Raw genomic sequence first — 21,269 nt, forward strand, 5'->3', positions numbered from 1 at the left:
TAACAAGGTTTAGTGTGAAGTGTCCCTGCCCATGGCAGGGGGGCTGGAACTGGATGACCTTAAGGTCCTTTCCAACCCTAACTATTCTATGATTCATACTCACCATGGCGCATGGGCACCTGCTCCAGCCTGGGCAGCAGAAGGAACGTGGCTTCCAGGTGGTAGCTGTGGAGCAGGCGCATTTATACAGCCAGTGATTCCATGGCAGAGTGACACAGATGCAAAACTCTTGAGCTGGCCTTCCCTGCCAGGGCTACTCCCACCCAATGAAGAATACACACAGCTGCTCCTCTTGCACCAGGTTCTATGTATCATCAGACCGGCTGACAGGTAATAACACGTCTTCTTTAGCAGAAAGCACAACACCCATCACTAATTATTAAAAACATAAAAAACCCAAACACCACCACCAGCACCACCAAAAACCAGCCAACCCAACCAACCCAGCCGCTGCAACAGCAGCCTGCAGCTTGAGGTCTGTGCCTAATAGAGCTGCAGTGCACAATTCTATCACAGCTGTTGAGAACAGTACGGTTGACAACGCAAACACTTCTGCAGGTTGTTTTGTTTTTATAAGGAAAGTGCAAGCAGCTCGTAAACAAACTGCTTAGATTTTGAGTTCCTACAAGTCCTGCGCTTGGCTTTATGGCCTAATTAAACAGGCCTGCAAGTAGGTTGTTTTCCAGGCTTTGTTTTCCTGAAGAAAGAAATGGAGATGGGGAAGGAAGCAGGACATGACACAGACTAGCTCCACCTGTGCTCCCTTCAGGCAGTGCAGAGGTAAACCTTCTACTTTCCCATCCAGCTTCCAAGATTTCAGACACGCCAAGGCATCAGTTCTGGGCTGGGAGGCCTGTTTCCATGGGATCCAGCAGGTTTTGAAGTCTGCGGAGGGGAAGCTAGCAACAGTTTTCTTTGAGATGCGATGAGGGAGCAGAGGCTACAGAGGAGCGCTGCTCCAGAGCACTCAGCGTTTCTGGAAACCATCTTGATTCTGACAGGGATCAGTTGCAAAACCAAAACCAAATAACCCAAGTGCTTGCCCGCAGTTTCTCTCAGTGAACAGGGCTATAAAAGCCTGCAAACCTACAAGAAGTTCTAGTTACACAGCAGCCCAGTTACAGCTACCCAGAAAGGTATTAACACTTGTACACCTCTATATATTAATCTTTATAAATACAGTGTTGCGCATGAAGAACTATAGAAAGACGTCATTCAAGGCTGGGGATTTTCACAAAAGCTTGTGAGGGCTTTTGTTCACATCTCTGCCTTTTTTCTGCCACTCCGGAACACTTGTTCTTTCTCCTCCTTCATCTCCCACCCAGTCCTAAGCACCTCGGTTACTCGGCAGGTCCAACCTCTGTGCTTTGCCATTCAAAGCAGTGGGAAGGAGGCCACGTGAAGAGCTGCTCTACAACTTTCAAGGGTGAAAAGCTAAAGTGTGAGGCAGGTTCAGCTGTCAACAGAGTCCCAGGGGAAGCGGGCAGTCATTGCTCATCCCTGGAGGGTGGCGCGTTGAGAGGTGACTGGGAAGGCAGAGCATCCTTGCTCCGGGCATCGCTGTGGATCTTGCCCTGCTGACGGGCTTTCCACGAGTGTGTTCTGTCCCAGTCCGTTGACACAGTCTCATTGTCCCAGATTGTAGAGGTCTCCGTGTCACTGAGGTAGCCTGGCTGCCCGGTGGAGCGCGTAGGCTAAACAAGACGGAGTTCTGCTGAAAAGGCTTTCAAGTCTCTGGACTCATAGTACTCCATGTACTTTGCTCTAAAGAGGAGAGAAAAATCACCCCAGTAACAGAGTGAGCGTTCACCAGTGCCACTGCTTATAACTGAGAGACACAAGCCAAGCCACCAAGCAAACGGATCCCAGGGAGTGCCGGTAGTTGCTGGGTGGCGTTCTAGTAGAGAGTTCTGACTCTCTACAGCCAGAGCCTCCCGTCTTACAACCACACACAACATGTACACCCAACACCTTCGTTACCAGAGACAGCCAAGTGTCTCAGGACCGGTCCTTACTCAGTTCAGGGCCTGTGGACAATAACCCCTCTGCAGCAGGTCTGTCACCTCCTTTGACCTGTGTCAGGAGCTCTTCTCTAGAGAGCCAAAAAGCCCGAGCAGCCCCGTTCCCCACCAACCAGGCTACAGAAGGGAGACACACCGACATGGTCTGGCTTAAGGACATTAGCAAGATCTAGCTCACGTCAACATAAGCAACAAAGACTTACTACTTACACAGGGTGCTTGTTGTACATAACTGGCAGAAATTCATCTACAGGCAGCATCTTGCTGAAAGGCTCAGCTCCAGTGAGTTTCTGAGCCCCTTGGGAAGAGATTGCGTACCCCAGGGTCCAATACGAGTAATCAGCTTCCACCAAATTCATGACATTGGCAACTGCTTTCTCAGGCTCTTGCACCCGCATCCTTTTCCGGCCAATGTAGCTTAAAGGGTGAAAAAAACAAGGAAACTGGAACCAAAGCGAATCTCAAGCAACTAAGACCACAAGACTATTCACGTCAACCAAGATCCAAGAAGTAATCCCTGACCAGGCCCACAGATTTCTATCCTGCACCCCTGCCACACATCCAAGCCTTAACCCACTGGGTGGCAAAACTGTGAAAGACTTCACAAGGGAGCAAAGATGACATGGTCCAAACCTCAGCACTGAACCAACACCGTCATTTACAGCCTGCCTCAGAAGGCAGATCTGTCCTGACGGCAAGAGCCACCGACAAGTCTCTGCCACCTTCCCCTGCACTCCAGCATTAACCTGCATCTCCACCATGACACAGCAGGCGCTGCTGACCTCCCCTGTGCGCCCAGCAGTTCCCAGGCGGCTGAGGGACAGCTACTTACATAAGCTCCCAGTCTAGCTGCGCTTGTTGAACGGCAGCCATCAGCTTCATGAGCTTCCTCTTCTTAAACTGGTGTTCAAAGTGCACATCGTCCCCAGTAACAAGCGTCTTCTCCAGTTCTCTGTTCACCACCTGAAAACAAAAGGTGCAGAAGCAATCACAGTGGCACATCCCCATCGGAAGTCGCACGCACCATCTAGAAGCCAAGAGCTGCCATCTCGTATGAGCACAGCAACCACCTCCTCAGAGGAACATGCGGCAGCCTTTGAGGCCAAAGCTGCTGTTCAGAAAACACTCCTTCTTAGGAGAAAGTGTTTGTGAAGTCTGTGAAGGAGGACAATCTAGCATATCCAGAGTCTGGCCCTGACAACCTGAAGAACACACGTGCAAAGACATCCTGTACGTGGGTTCCCACATTATCATCTGATTGCTGCACTGCCCGACTTCTCAGCACTGAAGTCACTCCTGCTGGCTCTAGCCTCTTTGGAGCAGTGCCCTGCCCTGCTGAGAAGTGCTGCAGCTAACACCTCCCAAGGCAGAGGGCTGTCTGCACCTGAGTAACCGCTGCCACTGCCCAGTCTTCTTTCAGTACCAAGTCTTTCTCTCTGCCTCCGCCACACCGCACTTGAAATAATCCCTCCCGGTGATGTGGGGCTCTGTAAGTGCAGCATCTATGACCAGCACAGCCCAGATCCTCTCAAGCGTTGCTCTCCAGGTGACCAGGGACAGATGGAAGCTTTTATCAGCCAAGCAAGATCTCTTAGCTCAGGTAACAGAGGTGCCTACTATTAAGCATCTTCATGACATGCCAACTCAGAAAAGCCAGTCAGCAGAGTCAGACTGTTAGGTAGATAAAAGCGATATTCACCTCTGCCCTCAGCCCACCCTTCCCCACCAGAAAGGAGGCCAGGGCATCCAAGGAGATGGTGTTAAGTAGTTTTGCATAACGCGCCCCTTGCAAACACCAACCCCGCCCTAAACTCACTTTCCATCCACAGCCTCCACTATCTTGACCGCAATCTCCTGCTCATAGAGGGTCCGCAGCATCCGATCCCGCCTGTCTTTCCGACGCTTCAGATTGATCAGGAAAATCTGCACAGAAGAGAAAGCCATCAGCCTCCCAGTTTGGGACTGAGGAAGAAAAGGGAGTCCTGACCCACTCTTCTCCAGCAGCCCCACTGGAAAAGCACACCTTTTGAAAATATTGGGGGTGTTTTCATTCAGGTTACTCAGAATTTGCCAAAAAACCTGAGTTGGTTTGGAGTGGAAAGCTTAGAGGCTAGTTCTCAATCTTAAAACCACTTTTTATGGATGCTCACAGGGGAAACTTGCTCTTTCAGGGTCAATAAAGGTGAGGGGAGACCAGTCACAGCAAAGTCTGTAACTTACAAAGATACAGGATGCTTTGATTTATATTAAACACAGAGTATCATGGTCATCTCTGATACGCGGATTGACTCCACAACTCGTTCAAGTTGTAAAGTAGGTATGCTTTATTCAGCGCCGAGGTGCATGGGGATAGCTCCTCCAAAGTATGCACACCCAGGGTAGTTTTTCCTTTACATTTATTCTATTAAGATATACATATGCATTAGATTACTGATACGCCTATACATATTTAGTATCTATCCCCGCTTTGTATTATAATGAGCTAGAAGGTCCTTTGCACCTGCGCAGTGCCCCCTTCTGGTCATGGGCAGGGGTCTCAAGATGAAGTAAATGACTCTTCCCCTTCTTAAACTTTTCACCTTTTAATCTTCACGCATGGCCTTAGGGTTTGGTCGGTATCCCAGCCCTAAACCCTCTGCCTCTCCCCCTTATCAATAGATTCAGGCGTTGGCTTTTCCTTGGCAATAGTTGCTTACCAGTAGAACCAGGCCTCTGCTTCCCCCCTTATCAGTAGTTTGTGCCTTTGTTCTGCTTAGTAGGCATGATAGGTGTTTACAACAGACAACACTTTTGTTTAAGCAAGTGAATTCCTCTAACCCCCTTGTATATTGGTTAACCCTCTGCATCAGTCCCCCCTTTTCTATAAAGTGAGGAAATTCTTTTATTCTTCAGACAAGTTCCTCGTTCGACCAATTCCTGCGGAAGGTATCTCGCAGCGCCTTATTATGTGTATTCGATAGAGAGGTCAAAATCATTATGTGTTGTAACATTCGCCAGTTCCAAACAAATAATTCAATAGACAATACGAAACTAATACTAACTAACATTAGAAGAACAATAACGGGGTGATACAACGTATTCAGTAGGCCAGTTGCAGTTGGTGATCATCCCCAAAGTACATTTCACCAGTGGTGGCTTGTATCTGGTCCTACCCTTAGTAGGACTCTGCTTATTTCTTCCGTGTTATGATGGATGGTCATTAAAGTTTTCTTTCTGTTTTCCTGGACCCCTCTTATCAGGCCTGGATTTTATCAGTTGGTGGGATATAACTGGTCCTGAATATGTAAAGTCTCACCCAGTGATCTTAGGAAAATTACAAAAACAAAAATTAGAATGATTCTTAACAGTCATGATTTCATTATCATTATCTATTCTCACAAAAGCACAAGCAGTTCTTAAGCACACACATATACAATATATACAAGTACAATATATACTGGTACAGTCCTTTGAGTAATGTCTGGATGGATTTCAAAATGATAAATGCCTTGTTCTGTATCAAGGCATATGTTCTTAGTATCAATTGCGTTTCTTCTCAGGCTTTCACAGTTCTAGCTGGAAAGGCTTCTGGCCAATCTGAAAAGGTATCCGTTAGTGCCAACAAATATCTATATCTCCCTTTTCTTGGCAGTTCTGTAAAGCTGATCTGCCACTGTTGTCCTGGTTCGTTGCCCCTCCCAGTTTGACCCATTTTGGGTTTAGGATTATTTTGGGGGTTTGTTTGGAGGCAGAGATTACACTGGTGAGTTACCTGTTGAATAGTAGCATACAGAGTTCTAGCCATATTTTTGCTTATCAAATATTTGTATCCACTCCCCAGTGTGGTTTTGATGTGCATTCTTTACTAAGGACCATAACGAAGATGAGGGAACGATTATCTTCCCCTGCGGTGTGCTAGCCCACCCTTCATCTTGATCTATAATTAATTTCTGATCTTCCTTATTATAGCTTGGCTTACCTTTCAGAGAAATTTTCCCATTAGGAATTAAAGCTCCTTCAATTGTTATCTCACCTTTTGCAGCTTCTTTTGCCTCTCTGTCCGCCAGCTCATTTCCTTCCTCTAATTCTGAGCTCACCTTCTGGTGTGCCTTGATGTGCGTAATTGCCACCTTCTCAGGTAGCTGGACCACTTCCAACAGTCTCAGTATTCCTTGTGCATGTTTAATGTTTTTTCCTTGTGAATTCAACAGTCCTCTCCTTCCAAATGGCACCATGTGCGTGCACAACTCCGAATGCATATCTTGAGTCTGTATAGACATTTATGTTTTTTCCTTTTGCCAGTTCCGGAGCTCTAGTCAGAGCAATCAGTTCCACCTTCTGTGCAGAGGTGTTTATGGGTAATGGTCTGGATTCTATTACTTCAGCATGTCGTCTTCCACTGATGACACAGCCGTTCCCATCAGTAAACCAGGTTTCTACGTCGTCTAAAGGGGTATCTTTCAGATCTGGACGACTGGAATATGCGGCCTCAATAGTCTCCAGGCAATCGTGGTGTGCTGGTTCTCCTTCGTTTCTGCTGAGGCTTGCTCCACCATGATGGCTTGATATTTCAGAAACCTTTGTGGGGAAAGCCAGTGCCCGCCTTTCACTTTCAGCACTGCAGACGCTGTATGGGACACCAGCACAGTCATTTTCTGGCCCAAGGTGAATCTTGGATGTTTAGTACAACTGCTGCAACGGCCCTGAGGCATCCAGGCCATCCTTCAGCTGCAGAGTCCAATTGCTTAGAAAAATAAGCAACTGCTCGCTGGTACAGGCCCAAGTCCTGTGCTAGTATTCTAAGGCAATTCTTTGTTTCTCATGGGAGAAAAGAAAGAACGGTTTACTCACGTCTGGGAGTCCTAAGGCTGGTGCCGACCTCAAGGCGTTTTTTTATTGGCGGAAGGCTCAAGTCGCTTCTTTTGTCCACTGAAGATTCTTGTTGTAGTGCATATAGAGGCTTAACAATTAGTCCATGATGATAGGTCCGCAATCTACACCATCCTGTCATACTGTCCAGGCCACACAGGCCTCTTCTGTCTGGGTAGCTATTAGAATGTCCTCTATGTACTGCAGTAACTTCCCTTCTTCCGGTGGGGCTTCCCAGGACTCTAAGCCTTTTGAAAGTTGTTCTCCAAACAGGGTGGGACTGTTCTTAAATCCCTGAGGCAACACCGTCCACGGGAGCTGGATTTTGCACCCACTCTTAGGGCTTTTCCATTCAAATGCAAAGATTTTCTGGCTGGCTTCATGGAGAGGGAGGCAAAAGAAAGCATCCTTCAAATCTAGAACAGTAAACCAAGTTAGCTCTGATGTTAAGCATGTTAGCAAAGTGTATGAATTTGCTACTACAGGGTAAGGATCCTCAGTTATTTTGTTAACAGCCCATAAGTCCTGTACCACCCGGTATTACCCGTCAGGTTTACGAACAGGTAAAATAGGGGTGTTAAAATCAGATTGGCACTCTTTTAGCAGTTCTAGCTGTAGGAGATTTTCAGTCATTTGGAAAAATTCCTTCCCTATCTTCCCTTTTCAGGGGGTATTGTTTAATCCTGACTGGCTGTTTTCTCTCCTTGAGTTTATCTGTAGCGGGGGTGCATTTTTGGCCCTTCCAGGTATGTTTGTAGCCCATACCCCTGGGAATACCTGATCCAGTATATCTTCAATCTGACTTCTCCCTCGACATGATTAGTGATCAAAACTAAGCTTTAACATCTCTATATATTGTTGGTCGTTTACTTTTAAAGTGATCTCGCCTCCTTTGAAAGTAATGCTCGCTCCCAAGTGTTCTAACAAATCTCTCCCCAAAAGAGCTTTTGGGGAGTTAGGCATGTACAAAAACTTATGGATGCCACATTGTCTTCCCAATTGATATTTTAATAGTTTACAAAAATAAGCCTTTTCACCTTGGCCAGTTGCCCCTTTTATCATAATATAATCGTCCCCAAAGGCATTAAAGCTTTGTTTAAAACTGAATACGTTGCGCCCGTATTAACTAAAAATTCCACTTCCTTTTTTTTCTTTTGTCCCCCAGCTCCATTGTAACCAGTGGATCTGCTAGGGAAGATTCCCCTGGTCCCCGTCAGTCCAGTTCCAGTTCACTCACCTGAGCCACCCCAGGGCACTCCCCCCCAGGGCAATCCCACTCCCAGCGTCCAAACTCCTCATAGCACTCACACCCATCCGGTTCCACAGAAGAGGAGGCCACCCCCCCACTTCTGTCCGACGTTCCTCCTCCACCAGTTTCAAAGCAACCAGCGCAGCCGTGGCTATAGCACCGCCCAGCTTTTTCTTTTCTACCTGTTTCCGATTCCTATACACTCTCCATGCTTCCTCCTTCACTCCCATCCACATTTATTCATCAACCCTTCAGTCCCATCTGTCAGCATGGCTGTTTGTTCTGCCCCAGCACCCATCCCATGCTCAAACGCAGGAATTGCGGGAGCTCCCCTCCTTTCCCCCTTGGTTTTCATTCATTCATTCATTCATTCATTCATTCATTCATTCATTCATTCATTCATTTATCTATCTATCTATCTATCTATCTATTTATCTATCTATCTATCTATCTATCAGCACTGTTCCCAGGCCAAAAGATCAAAACACAGCACTGTACTAGCTCCTAAGAAGGAGAAAAATGACTGCTGCTGCTCAACCCAGGACACACGAGCAATCCAGGAGGTTCCTCGATTGTGTGGAAGACAACTTCCTTCTGCAAGTAATAGAGGAGCTGACAAGGAGAGGTGCCATGCTTGACCTTGTGCTCACCAACAGGGAAGGGCTTGTTGAGAATGTGGTGCTCCGGGGCAGCCTTGGATGCAGCGATCACGAGATGGTCGAATTTGAGATCCCCAGGACAGTGAGAAGAGCATGTAGCAAGCTCACTGCCCTGGACTTCAAAAGAGCAGACTTTGGTCTCTTCAGGAACCTGCTTAGTAAGGTTCCATGGGATATAGCCCTGGAGGGCAGGGGGGGCCAGGACTCTTGGTTGATATTCAAGGATCAACTGCTACAAGCTCAGGAGTGCTGCATCCCAACTAGAAGGAAGTGCGGCAGGAGGGCCAGGAGACCTCCTTGGATGGATAAGGAGCTGCTGAGGAAAATTCGAAGGAAAAAAGAGGCTTATCAAAGGTGGAAGCAAGGACAGGCGGCCTGGGTAGAGTACAGGGATGTTGTCCAGGAAGCTAGGGACCAGGTTAGGAAGGCTAAGGCCCAGTTAGAATTAAACTTGGCCAGGGATGTTAAGAATAACAGGAAGGGATTCTACAGGTACGTAGCAAACAAAAAACAGATTAGGGACAACATAGGCCCCCTGAGGAAGCTCTTGGGAGAACTGGCTGCCCTGGATTTGGAGAAGGCTGAGGTTCTGAATGACTTCTTTGTCTCGGTCTTCACTGGCAAAGGCTCTGACTGCACCACCCAAGTCTTAGAAGGCAGACGCAGAGACTGTGAGAATGAAGACCTTGGGGCAACTGTAGGAGAGGATCTGGTTCGAGACCATCTTAAAAACCTGAACATGCACAAGTCCATGGGACCTGATGGAATCCATCCGCGGGTCCTGAAGGAGCTGGCAAATGAAGTTGCTAAGCCACTGGCCATCATATTTGAAAAATCATGGCAGTCAGGTGAAGTTCCCGACGACTGGAAAAAGGGAAATATAACCCTGTCGAGGTTTAAACCCAACCACAAACCTCGTTTACTCACTCCCCCACTTCTTGCCCTCCCCCTGCTTCTGGAGGGACGGAGAGGAGAATCAAAAAGAATGCAACTCCCACGGGTTGAGATAAGAACAGCCCAGTAACTAAGGTATAACACAAATCACTGCTGCTACCACCAATAATAATAGTGCTAAAGGAAATAACAAGAGGAAAGAATACAACACCTCAACACCAGCCGACCAATAACTCACCCCACTCCCCCCAGCCAAGCACCGACCGAAACCTCGTCCAACCCTGCCGACCCAACCCTTCCGGGTCACTCCAAGTTACATCCTGGGCATGACGTGCTGTGGTATGGAATACCTCTTTGGCTAGTTTGGGTCAGGTGTCCTGTCTCTGCTTCCTCCTGGCCTCCCCTCCTCCCTGGCAGAGCATGAGGCTCAGAAAGTCCTTGGCCAGACCAAACATTCGAGCAGCAACTGAAAACATCGGCGTTATCAGCACTGTTCCCAGGCCAAAAGATCAAAACACAGCACTGTACTAGCTCCTAAGAAGGAGAAAAATGACTGCTGCTGCTCAACCCAGGACAAACCCCCATTTTCAAGAAGGCGAAAATGGAAGACCCGGGGAATTACAGACCAGTCAGTCTCACCTCTGTGCCTGGCAAAATCATGGAGCACATTCTCCTGGAAGGCATGCTAAGGCACATGAAAAACAACAAGGCGCTTGGTGACAGCCAGCATGGCCTCACTAAGGGGAAATCCTGCCTGACCAATTTGGTGGCCTTCTATGATGGAGCTACAGAACTGATGGACAAGGGTAAAGCAGTTGATGTCATCTACCTGGACTTGTGCAAAGCGTTTGACACTGTCCCACACGACATCCTTCTCTCTAAATTGGAGAGATATCAATTTGATGGATGGACCACTCGGTGGATAAAGAACTGGCTGGATGGCCGCACACAAAGAGTTGTGGTCAATGGCTCCATGTCCGGCTGGAGACCGGTAACGAGTGGTGTCCCTCAGGGATCAGTGTTGGGACCGGTCTTGTTTAACATCTTCATCGCTGACATGGACAGTGGGATTGAGTGCACCCTCAGCAAGTTTGCCGATGACACCAAGCTGTGCGGTCTGGTTGATATGCTGGAGGGAAGGGATGCCATCCAGAGGGACCTAGACAAGCTTGTGAGGTGGGCTGATGCCAACCTTACGAAGTTCAACCATGACAAGTGCAAGGTCCTACACCTGGGTCGGAGCAATCCCAGGCACAGCTACAGGTTGGGCAAAGAAGAGATTCAGAGCGGCCCTGCAGAGAAGGACTTGGGGGTGCTGGTCGATGAGAAAATGAACATGAGCCGGCTTCAGTGTGCGCTCACAGCCCAGAAAGCCAACAGTATCCTGGGCCACATCAAAAGGAGCGTGACCTGCAGGTCGAAAGAGGTGATCCTGCCCCTCTACTCTGCTCTTGTGAGACCTCACCTGGAGTATTGTGTGCAGTTCTGGTGTCCTCAGCATAAAAAGGACATGGAACTGTTGGAACAAGTCCAGAGGACGGCCACGAGGTTGATCAGGGGACTGGAGCACCTCCTGTATGAAGATAGGCTGAGGAAGTTGGGCCTGTTCAGGCTGGAGAAGAGAAGGCTGCGTGGAGACCTCATAGCAGCCTTCCAGTACCTGAAGGGGGGCTATAGGGATGCTGGGGAGGGACTCTTCATCAGGGCCTGTAGTGACAGGACAAGGGGTAATGGGTTAAAACCTAAACAGGGGAAGTTTAGCTTGGATATAAGGAGGAAATTCTTTCCTGTTAGGGTGGTGAGGCACTGGAATGGGTTGCCCAGGGAGGTTGTGAGTGCTCCATCCCTGGCAGTGTTCCAGGCCATGTTGGATGAAGCCTTGGGTGGGATGGTTTAGTGTGAGGTGTCCCTGCCCATGGCAGGGGGGTTGGAACTAGATGATCTTGAGGTCCTTTCCAACCCTAACTATTCTATGATTCTATGATTCTATATTGGTTAACCCTCTGCATCATCTCCAGCCTCAGTCCTAGAGGAACACTGACCCACACATTTCTCCACAATGCTGCCACTGCCTCTATTTAGTATTAGCAGTGGGGCCACCATTCAAGTACACGGACACAGTGAAGAAAGGATTTTTGTCATTACTTCAGGCACCGAAAATCCACTGCTACCCCTGCCAGAGCAGAAAGCCTAGCAAAGAGCCAACACTGGGGATAGAGATGTCTGGGCAGGGCTGCACCTAGGCCTTGAGGAGACAGACTCTCTGGTGCAGGACAGAGGACTTAAGCCCTCATTTGCAGGTACACTGCAGAGGGTCAGCGGTCTTTTTCAGTCCCCGGCAAGCAAGTGCAGCCCGGTAAGGAGCAGATCAAATTCCAGCTCGGTACAAATGCAAAAATAATAAATCGGATAAATAAAGTGCAGCCACAAAGGGCAACATGGAAAAAACTACACCAGCTGTGTCCCCAACACAGACACTCAAACACACAGCCAAATCAGGTTCAGACTTTACGATTCCTATGAACAGAGGGAGCAGGATACACCAGGAAAACAAAGGCTCCCCTGATCACCACAACTCCCTGGGTCACCGTGCCACTGCCACCCTGGGAGAAGCATACCAGGGGCTGCTGGCTCTGTGAATAACACGGGCACTGGTTAATTAAAGCACAGCAGAGCCCTATCCAGTTTTCTGTTCTCAATGCCTGGCCTCTTCACAACATGAGCCAGAGCTGGGAGAGGAATTTCTGCGGCTTCTTGGGGCACCACCAGTGTCAGCAACCGTCTGTGTAGTTCAGTGCTGCTTAAGGCCATGGCAGAAAAATGTGGCAACCAAGAAGGGCAGGGGGAGGAGCTGCCCCAGTAAAGAGACAGCATGCATGCTTTTCATCACTCCTGACCCTACCCAGCTTGGGCTAGAATCCAGCCAACAGCCTGCGTCCCACAGCTGCTCCAGAGCTCCAGTGCTTCTCTCAGGTGAGAGAAATCACTCCCTTCTGTCACTGGAAAGCAGGAGAGTTTTCCCAAAAGACCGCATCTTGGCACACAGCGGAAGGACTGCCAAGCTGCTCTGCAGAGTCGGATGGAGAGGAAACACACAAGAACTGGGGAAACAACCTGCACTTCAGCCCAACTTCTCCATCTCCTCCTGGCTGGATTCAAACGTCCATACCTTCAAGACAGGAAGCCCAAAGATTTGCTGGGCACGGCCCTTGCACACAAGTCTACACTTCTAAACATGGCTCTCATAGCCATAGCTCATAGCAGCCCACAGAGCTGGCTGGCCTTGTGTCTCTCGAGCAAACACCACAGGGAAAGAGCACGTCCTGAGCCCTTTCTGTTCTGCTCCCCCGAGCTCAGCATTTCTCCCCAAATAAAAAATGGCTATTTTCTCCTTGCAAAAGATCTAAGACCAAAAGAGGAGTGATCAGGAAAGAGGTAACTACGTGAAAAGATAATATACTTTGAGGGAAATGGCAAGAAGCTCAGCAGCAGGGAGAACCCAGGGCCTCTAGGTGATGAATGGGAAGACGGTTAACAGTAAAGTAAGATCCTTACTTCATCAAATCCCATCTTGTCCTGGTGCTTTGGAGGAACCGAGACATACTGAGAGGGTTCAATGGGAGGACGATCAACTGAAAGAGAGGAGAGATCCCAAGCATCACCTTCACGTAGAGGTTGCATCGCTACAAGGTATCGCCACGTGTATTCATCACTGGGCCGAAGGCCCCAAGGAGCCGGGATGCGAAGTCAGGCCAGGGGTGGGTACAGCAGAAAGCATCCACGGTGCAAAGCAGAAGCCAGCAGCCATGTGCCAGACAGACACCATGACAAAAAAAATGGGTTCTGCAGCATCTGCTCCACATTAAAGCTGCATCTTTGCTTTTGATCTGGGGAAGTTGAAGGATTTTGTGAATGGGGTTGACCTGACTGTGAGGCGATTACACCCCCGGGGAGAAAATGGAAAACCGCATATCGAAACCGCAGGAGAACAATCAGATCAGGATGCAGGCTCCCAAGGGGAAGAAAGCTGGGCTGCTGGCAAGAGAGCTCCACAAACATCGACTGGGGGTACTGGGACTGAGGGCTGGCGTGTGGGGTGCCCATCATGGCAGGGCACAGCAACTTACTCATAGCCTCGACTAGCATGTGCACAAAGTTCTCAGTTTCTTCTTGCGGTGTCTGCTGTGATTTCAGGGGCATGGGAAGGAAACCATAGTGTTCACGGTTGCAGATGAACATCTGTATTCCTGGGGATCATACAAAAAAGGAAATTAGACTCAGACCTTTACCAGCAGATTCCACTGCTTTGTTGCTACATCGCCACAGTCCAGCTTATGCCAGGACCTCAGTCCCAAGGAGATCTGCTTTGTAAGCAACCATTCGAAAAACATCACAGTGCCATTTTCCAGCTTATTCGGCCAGCAGCAAGTGACCTCTCCTATGAAATCAATTTTTACCTGCTCCTAACAGCAGGTGTTTTTACCCTGCAATCAGTTTTCCTCTAGGAGATACTGGAAACTCTCCTCTTGGAACAGATACAGGGTCTTTTTCAGCCTTTGCCTTCATGCTACAGAAACAATCATACAGCAGAGGCATAACCGCCCTTTAGCAAAAGCAGTGTCTGATACACAGGCACATACAGCAGGACTCCTGCAGGTACCTGGGGAGTACCACAGGAACGCCCATCCCCAAAACCCCACCTGCACTGCTCAGACCTGGCACCTCACCTGACAATCCCTTCATAAACCCAGAGCCAAAAGCAGCAGGAGGTTTTCAGCCTCTGAGTAAGCCAGCCTCAAGTGATGCAATGGGCTTCCACCTGCAGCTATGAGGAAGGAGATGCAGCAGCAATCCTAGGACATGGGGCCTCTCTCCCTGCTCAGGGAGAGCTCAGGGAGACCCAGGGCTCAGCAACGGCCTCCAAACGGGGGATGGGGGGGGGGGGAAATGTGACAGGACAAGGGGGAATAGCGTTAACATGAAAGAAAAGAGATTTACACATTAGGAACAAGTTCTTCACTATGAGGGTGGTGAGATACTGCCACAGGTTGCCCAGAGGAGCTGTGGCTGCTGCATCCCTGGAAGTGTTTAAGGCCAGGTTGGACGGGGCTTTGAGCAACCTGATGCAGTGGAAGGTGTCGTTGCCCGTGCCAAGGGGCTTGCAACTAGATGGACCTTTAAGGTCCCTTACCACACAAATCAGCCTATGATTCTATAAATGGGGCTCAAAGGTAGGGTTAAAACACAGGTTTCAAAGTTCAGAGTGAAGGGTGGGAGGCAGTTTTACTCATGAGTGGGCAGGCAGGACTCCCCCCTGAGCAAAGGAAGGCTGCATTTGTTACACACCTGCGAGGGGTGAAGTGGTTCAGATGAAAGGGAAGCAGTCCTCCTGCAGAAGAGGAGGCCCTGCCCTGCCCTGCCCGTGGGCACAGAGGGGTGCGGGTCTAGCAGAGCAGGCAGCCTTAGAGAGGGAAAAGTTCAAACAAACCCGTCGGGCCCAGGGGTGATGGAAGCTTTTGTCTGCGCTTTGCAAGGAGTCTCTGTCAGATTGAAGTAAGTATGGAATGACTCTTCCAGGGTGGAGGAGCCAAGTCTGATGTCCAGCTCCAACAGTGCACAGTAGGTCAAACGTGGGCCCAGGCACTCAGCTCCCCTGGGACCACACGGGATGGAGTTGCAAGGCCCAAGGCATGAGGATAGCTGCAGGGTCTCTTCCTAGCCTAACAAGGGATTCAGGCTAAGTTTTGCAGTCAAGCATCTTCCTGCTTCTGTTTCCTTTGGCTACAAAATAAGACAGTACGTTTTCACCTGTACTGGCAAAAGACTTTGAGGAATAGATATGATGGCCATCTTGGAAGTGCCAAGCTGCCACCAAACATCAATCCTTTCCTTTCCAGGACCAGTTTGTACTGTGCCCTGAACATGACAGGAAAATCCCAGACAGAGACACCAGCAAGGAGAAAAGATGCTTTCAAAAAGAGGTCATAATATGACATCCTTCCACTCAAAAGCTTGTGCAGCTGCTTCTTCAAGGAGCTGAATCTGAAGGTGAGAAAACAGAGAGAACATGCAAAGTCTCTCCTCGGAGCAGATGCCTTTTTGCAAGAGAGAGACCCACCCACTGCTCGGCTCGTTCACTGGCAATGTCCCAGCAACCTGTGCTCAGCAAAACGCTGTTCCCTCTGCACTGACAGAGGGTTTGCTCACGATCAGCTATAACTGCAGCCACACTGGGCCTGATGTCACATCAGGCAGCACACGCTAAACCTACATCCAGAGAAGCCAAGGGAAAGTATTTTGTTGTTTTTCATTGAGCTCTGGTAACATCTTTTATTATTTAACCACAGTCTGAAAGCCACTTTGTTTTTTGTTTGTTTTTTCTTTTTCTTTCAAAGCCTTTCTTTTTCTTTTTTTTTTTAATTTTAATTTTAGCTTTAATGAAATAAGCACAACCACCCCCGTCCCTCTAGGAAATTAATGAAAAGCAGACACCACATGAATGCATCAACATACCAGGCATTAGTCCCCCTAATCCTTGGTATATTTAGCAGAGCAGAACTGTCTGCATTAATGCCCCCAGTGTTTCTACCACTTGAAGTTCTGCAGTAAATTGCAGGCTACACTACTTGCCAAGACACATTCAGCTGCAGTTTAGGTAGATGGCATAATAAAAAATACTACCTGCTGACATTCATGCATTTGGCACTGATCTCATCAACTAATCTTATCTGCCTCACTGAGCTCTCTTCTTATCCTCTGCTGGCTTAAACACAGTTGATCTGTACAGCTTCACGCCAGTATTTCTGTTCCTTCTGGGATAAAAGCTGCTTTAGAATGGTAAGACTACCTTAAAATGGGGAGGTGGACTTGTTCTTGGGCTCTGTTTTTGTAATCAAGTAAACGACTGCTACCAGGGACAGAAAAGGTATAGACAGTTGTATAATGATCAGCCTTTGTCAGGCAGTGACCAGCATTCACAGCTACGCCCTAAACCCACAGCCACATTAGGCAACGTCTATTTCCCTCAAGGCCCTGTGAGCAGACCTTCCTGCTGGCTGGCTCCAGCTCTTCAGAGCCTCAGGCTGAAAGGAAGCTCAGGACATCTGGCTGGCTAAATGCTATCTTGCATAGGAGTGCAAGGGGCCCTACAGAGCCCAGCCACACTGAGATTCTGATCTGAGTCAGTAGTCCCACCACAGGCCACATCCTCCCAGCAGAGGTGGGATGGTCTCTTTGGAGCATCACAATACAGTTGCTTTGAGCAGTAGATCCACTGTGGAAACTCCATGGTTTGACCTGAGGCGTTTTCCCGTTTCTGAACTTGGATGCCATCCTTTTATCCTGGGTGAGAAAACTCAGCCCAGGACGACAATCTGAGCAGATCAGTGGGCCAGCGTGTCGAAGCAAAGCCTTTGATGTCATGGGTCAGTCCTGGAAAAAGCTAAAGTGCTCCAGGATGGAAGGGAAAAATGATGGATTTCAATCCCGAATCTATTTCTTACACAGATGGAGCTAATGCAATGCAGTAACCACACTCACTGGATGCTGCATTTCTGGGAGAGCTGTCAGAGGGAACAAGTGGGGCAAGTAGATTGGAGGGAGCCTGCTTTGCTAGCCAGGCTTGAACTTCAGTTCTCCTCTGGAGCCAATATTTCCATATGGTCCTGGCCATGAAAGTCAGGACCCCATCTCACCTCTGCCTCCCAAGGCTCCAGTTTCAGCTCTTGCTGCCTCTGCCATTTGTCTCTCTGATTTGATGCCCCTCATGCTCTCATAGCTGAATTTTAAAATGCCTTTCTTAGTCTGCCAAGACAATGCCATCTTTTTCAGTACTGTCAAGAACTTCATGATACGTGCATAGACTCCACAACTCGTTAAAGCTGTAAAGTAGGTATGCTTTATTCAGCGCTGAGGCGCATGGGGGATAGCTCCTCCAAAGGCATGCACACCTCAGCGTCCTTTCCCTCTACATTTATTCTCTAGAGGTATACACATGCGTGAGGTTGCACAACACGCCTATACACATTCATGTCCTATCCCTTTGCGCTTGCACAGTGCCTCCTGGTGGTCGTGGGCGAGGGCCTCAAGATGAACTAAACCAGTCTTCCTCCAGCCTGAACTTTTCACCCTTAGTCGTTACGCATGCTCCCTGGACGCTTGGTTATTGTCCAAACCGCAGAGCCGATTTCAGCCGGCCTGGGCGTCCAAAGGACGGGAATCAAGTCACGGTCCCTACCTCTTAGCAATAACCATATCCATCTTGTTCTAATACAGGGCGAGTACGATAAGCATGAACGAGCAATAACATTGTCAGGCAAGCGGCTTGACCTACCCCCTTGTACACTGCAAGCACCATAAGCACGAACAAGCAGTACCATTGTTAAGCAAGCGGCTTAACCCTAACCCACCTGTACATCGGTTAACCCTTCGCAGCATTCACACCAGAAACATCCCTAAAAGGAAAGCAACAGACATCTGGTGTCTGCCGTGCTGGTCTGGAAATGGTGGAAAGGCAGTTTTGTCAGCCCATCTCTTCCGCAGAAGCAACTGCCAAATCCAACTAGCTATACGTCTGCACTTCCTCTCTGTTTGTCTGAAGGACAGCCCTTCTCGCTCACCTTAACTTTGCCTCCTTTACAAACAGCACAGGTAACACCAAGTGCGCATCACTCAGAGGACCCACAAGCCATTTTTCTCCACTGCTTCACTTGAGTAATTCAGAAAACCACTCATGGAGCTCCCACAGACAGGGGTAAGTAAAGCTGGCACAGTGACATTTGGGAAGGCTGCTCCCGGACTGACTGCGGAGCCTGCTCCAGCGAGCAGAATTCTACGTACTTTGTTAGGATGTGAACTTTTAGCACTGGCTGCTCTCGCTATTTAAATACCACCAAAACACTGAAGTTGTCTGCCTGGATCATCCGGAACATCTCCTTGTCTTGGCTCCTCCTCTTGTCTTGAGGCGCTAAAAAGATTTCACCAGTTGTGTCCATGGATCAGACGATTCTGTGAGAGGTAATAAGGGGTTAATGAAATTTTGCTTTCGCCAAGCATATGTGGCCTGCACAAGATAAAAGCTTATCAAACATGACCATCCTGTAATGTAACACCAGTGAGAGAAACTGAAAGAACTAACACCCACAGGACTGGCCAGAACTGGCTCAAGACCCAGGGTGAAAAGTTCACCTTAGAGGAAGACGCCTTACTTCATCCCCAAAGACCCCCGAGGTGAGCACCAGGAGGCAGAGAGCATGCGCCAAAAGGAGGAGACCTGGGCGGACTTATGGAAATCCTTTCGGAGAAGCAATTGTAATAATTCCTCCCTGTTCTCGGGGTAACTATGAATATGTATTCGGCTGATGCAATATGGAATGGATAAAAAGCTTGTGTACGGGTACCACGGTGCGCCTCTGGCTATGGTCATGCACCCAGTGCTGTATTCTTTGATCCACTGACTTTGTCCCGAATAAATTTTTTTAGAAGTGAGCATGTTTCTCACAACTGGGGCCTCGTCCGGGATACTCGAAGCCTCTCTTTCGCGGGGCTCGGGGGTCCCGAACAGAAGGTGCACCCCGCTGAGTTCAGCGGTCTCTCCGGTTCCCTCAGGCACCAGCGAGGGTTGACGGCGGCGACCCCGGCAGGGGACTCGTGGACCAAAGAAGGGGAAGGAGCTCCCAGGGAAACACCACGGCAGCCAATAATACTTGTGCACAAGACTCGGGTGAGAAGAAGACGGACTGTCAGTATCACTCGGGTGGCTGGGATAGGGGAAGTGGAAGGAGTGTGTGTGAGACGCAGGACTGGCCTACGAAGCGAGTGCGGAGTCTTTCTGACAGCGGTTCCCGTAGCCCGAAAGGGAGTGGGCCGGTGAAGAGACGAAGCGAGTGACCGCCCTGGGAAATAATGGGACAAGGGGCGGGTAAGCCCAGTCCAGGAGCAAAAGGGAGCAGGAAAACACCTTCGGACATCCCCCCCGACAGTCCATTAGCAAGGATGTTGGCAAATTGGGTTTATGTTCCCTGCACTAAAGGGAAGGATAAAACTAAAATGGTACAATATTGTGTGTTTGAATGGACCAAAGGTCCTATCAGGCCCGATTCACTTTATTGGCCCCGGTACGGGTCTTAGGAGGGCTGGATTTGCCAGGCATTAGCCCTTTTTGTTGATGCTAAGGAACCTTCCAGTCAGGAAGAGAGTGATTTTGCAGCATGCTGCAGAGGTGAAACCTGGCCACAAGAGATAAGGAAACAAAACAAGGAGAGGACAAGGAGGAAGAAAGAAAGAAAGAAAGAAATGGGACCCACTGGTTAACTTACCTCCTCCCTATAATCCTGTGGATATGGACTTGCCAGACCCATTAGGGGATCAGAATAGGCACGAATCAGGGGACAGAAATAATGACCGGAGGATGCTAGCAACACCGACAGCCCCTCCGAGGACCCGTCAGCAGCAAAAAGGGGGCGGACATGTAACTGCCTTGCTAGAGAAAGAGGAGGGGGAGGAAAGCAGAGGGACTAAACTTTATCCCTTACGGGAAGTCCCCATGCCTGGGATTCAGGGAGCGGTTGGATTTGTGAATGCTCCCCTTACGAGTGTAGAAGTAAGGGGATTTAAGAAGAAATGAGGAAGTTATTAGAAGATCCAGTGGGACTATCAGAACAGTTTGATCGGTTTCTGGGACCAAACATTTACACCTGGGAAGAGACGCAGTCAGTCATGGGAATTCTCTTCTCTCCTGAGGAGAGGCAGACGGTTAGAGCTGCAGGAACGAGAACACGGGAACGTGAAAAGCAGGGAGGGGTAGCGGCAGATCAAAAACTCCCAGCTACCCAACCCCAGTGGAATCAAAACACTGAAGCAGGAAGGGGGAGTATGGGTGATTATAGGTCACTGATAGTTAGGGGAATCAGAGAGGCAGCCCCAAGGGGAAAGAATGTAAGTAAGGCTTTTAATAATCAGCAAGGTAAAGAAGAAACCCCGACCGAGTGGTTGGAGAGGCTGAGACGCAGCATTCAACAATATTCAGGAATAGATCCTGCAAGCGAGGCAGGACGGGAGTTATTAAAGGTTAATTTTGTGACTCACTCATGGCCAGCTATAAGAAAGAAACTAGAGAAGCTGGAAGACTGGCATGCTAGGAGTTTGAATGAACTCTTGAGGGAAGCTCAGAAGGCGTACGTTAGAAGGGATGAGGAAAAAGCTAGAACAAAAGCTAAGATTATGGTGGCCATGCAGGATGCTGTCAGAAATCGGCCAAGAATCTCCCCAAAACCTCATCTGGGACCAAAAACCCTGCTTCATAAAAGAGAAAGTCCTAGAGGAAACGCACAAAATCCAGGGAATTGTTATTATTGTGGAAGAAAAGGACGTTTCAAAAGGGAATGCCCACAACGGGCTAGGGATATGCTGGTGCTCAGAGACACCCAGCCGAATGAGCAAGAGGATTAGGGGTGTCAGGGGCTCTACCTCCCAGGGGAAGAAATAAAAGAAGAGCCCTTGATAAATTTAAAATTAGGCCCTCGGGAGGAAGATTTTGTTTTTCTAGTTGACACTGGGACAGAAAGAACTTGTATAACTAAATTACCACAAGGATGTCAA

At 48.8% G+C, this 21,269-nt stretch overlaps 1 pseudogene; it reads right to left on the reverse strand.

Moving 5' to 3' along the window:
- Nucleotides 1-550: 550 nt before the first annotated feature.
- On the reverse strand, nucleotides 551-17,519 carry LOC136009892 (procollagen galactosyltransferase 2-like; annotated as a pseudogene).
- Between the last annotated feature and the right edge of the window lie 3,750 nt (nucleotides 17,520-21,269).

This window comes from Lathamus discolor, chromosome 3, assembly GCF_037157495.1.
Source record: "Lathamus discolor isolate bLatDis1 chromosome 3, bLatDis1.hap1, whole genome shotgun sequence".
Taxonomy (NCBI): domain Eukaryota; kingdom Metazoa; phylum Chordata; class Aves; order Psittaciformes; family Psittacidae; genus Lathamus; species Lathamus discolor.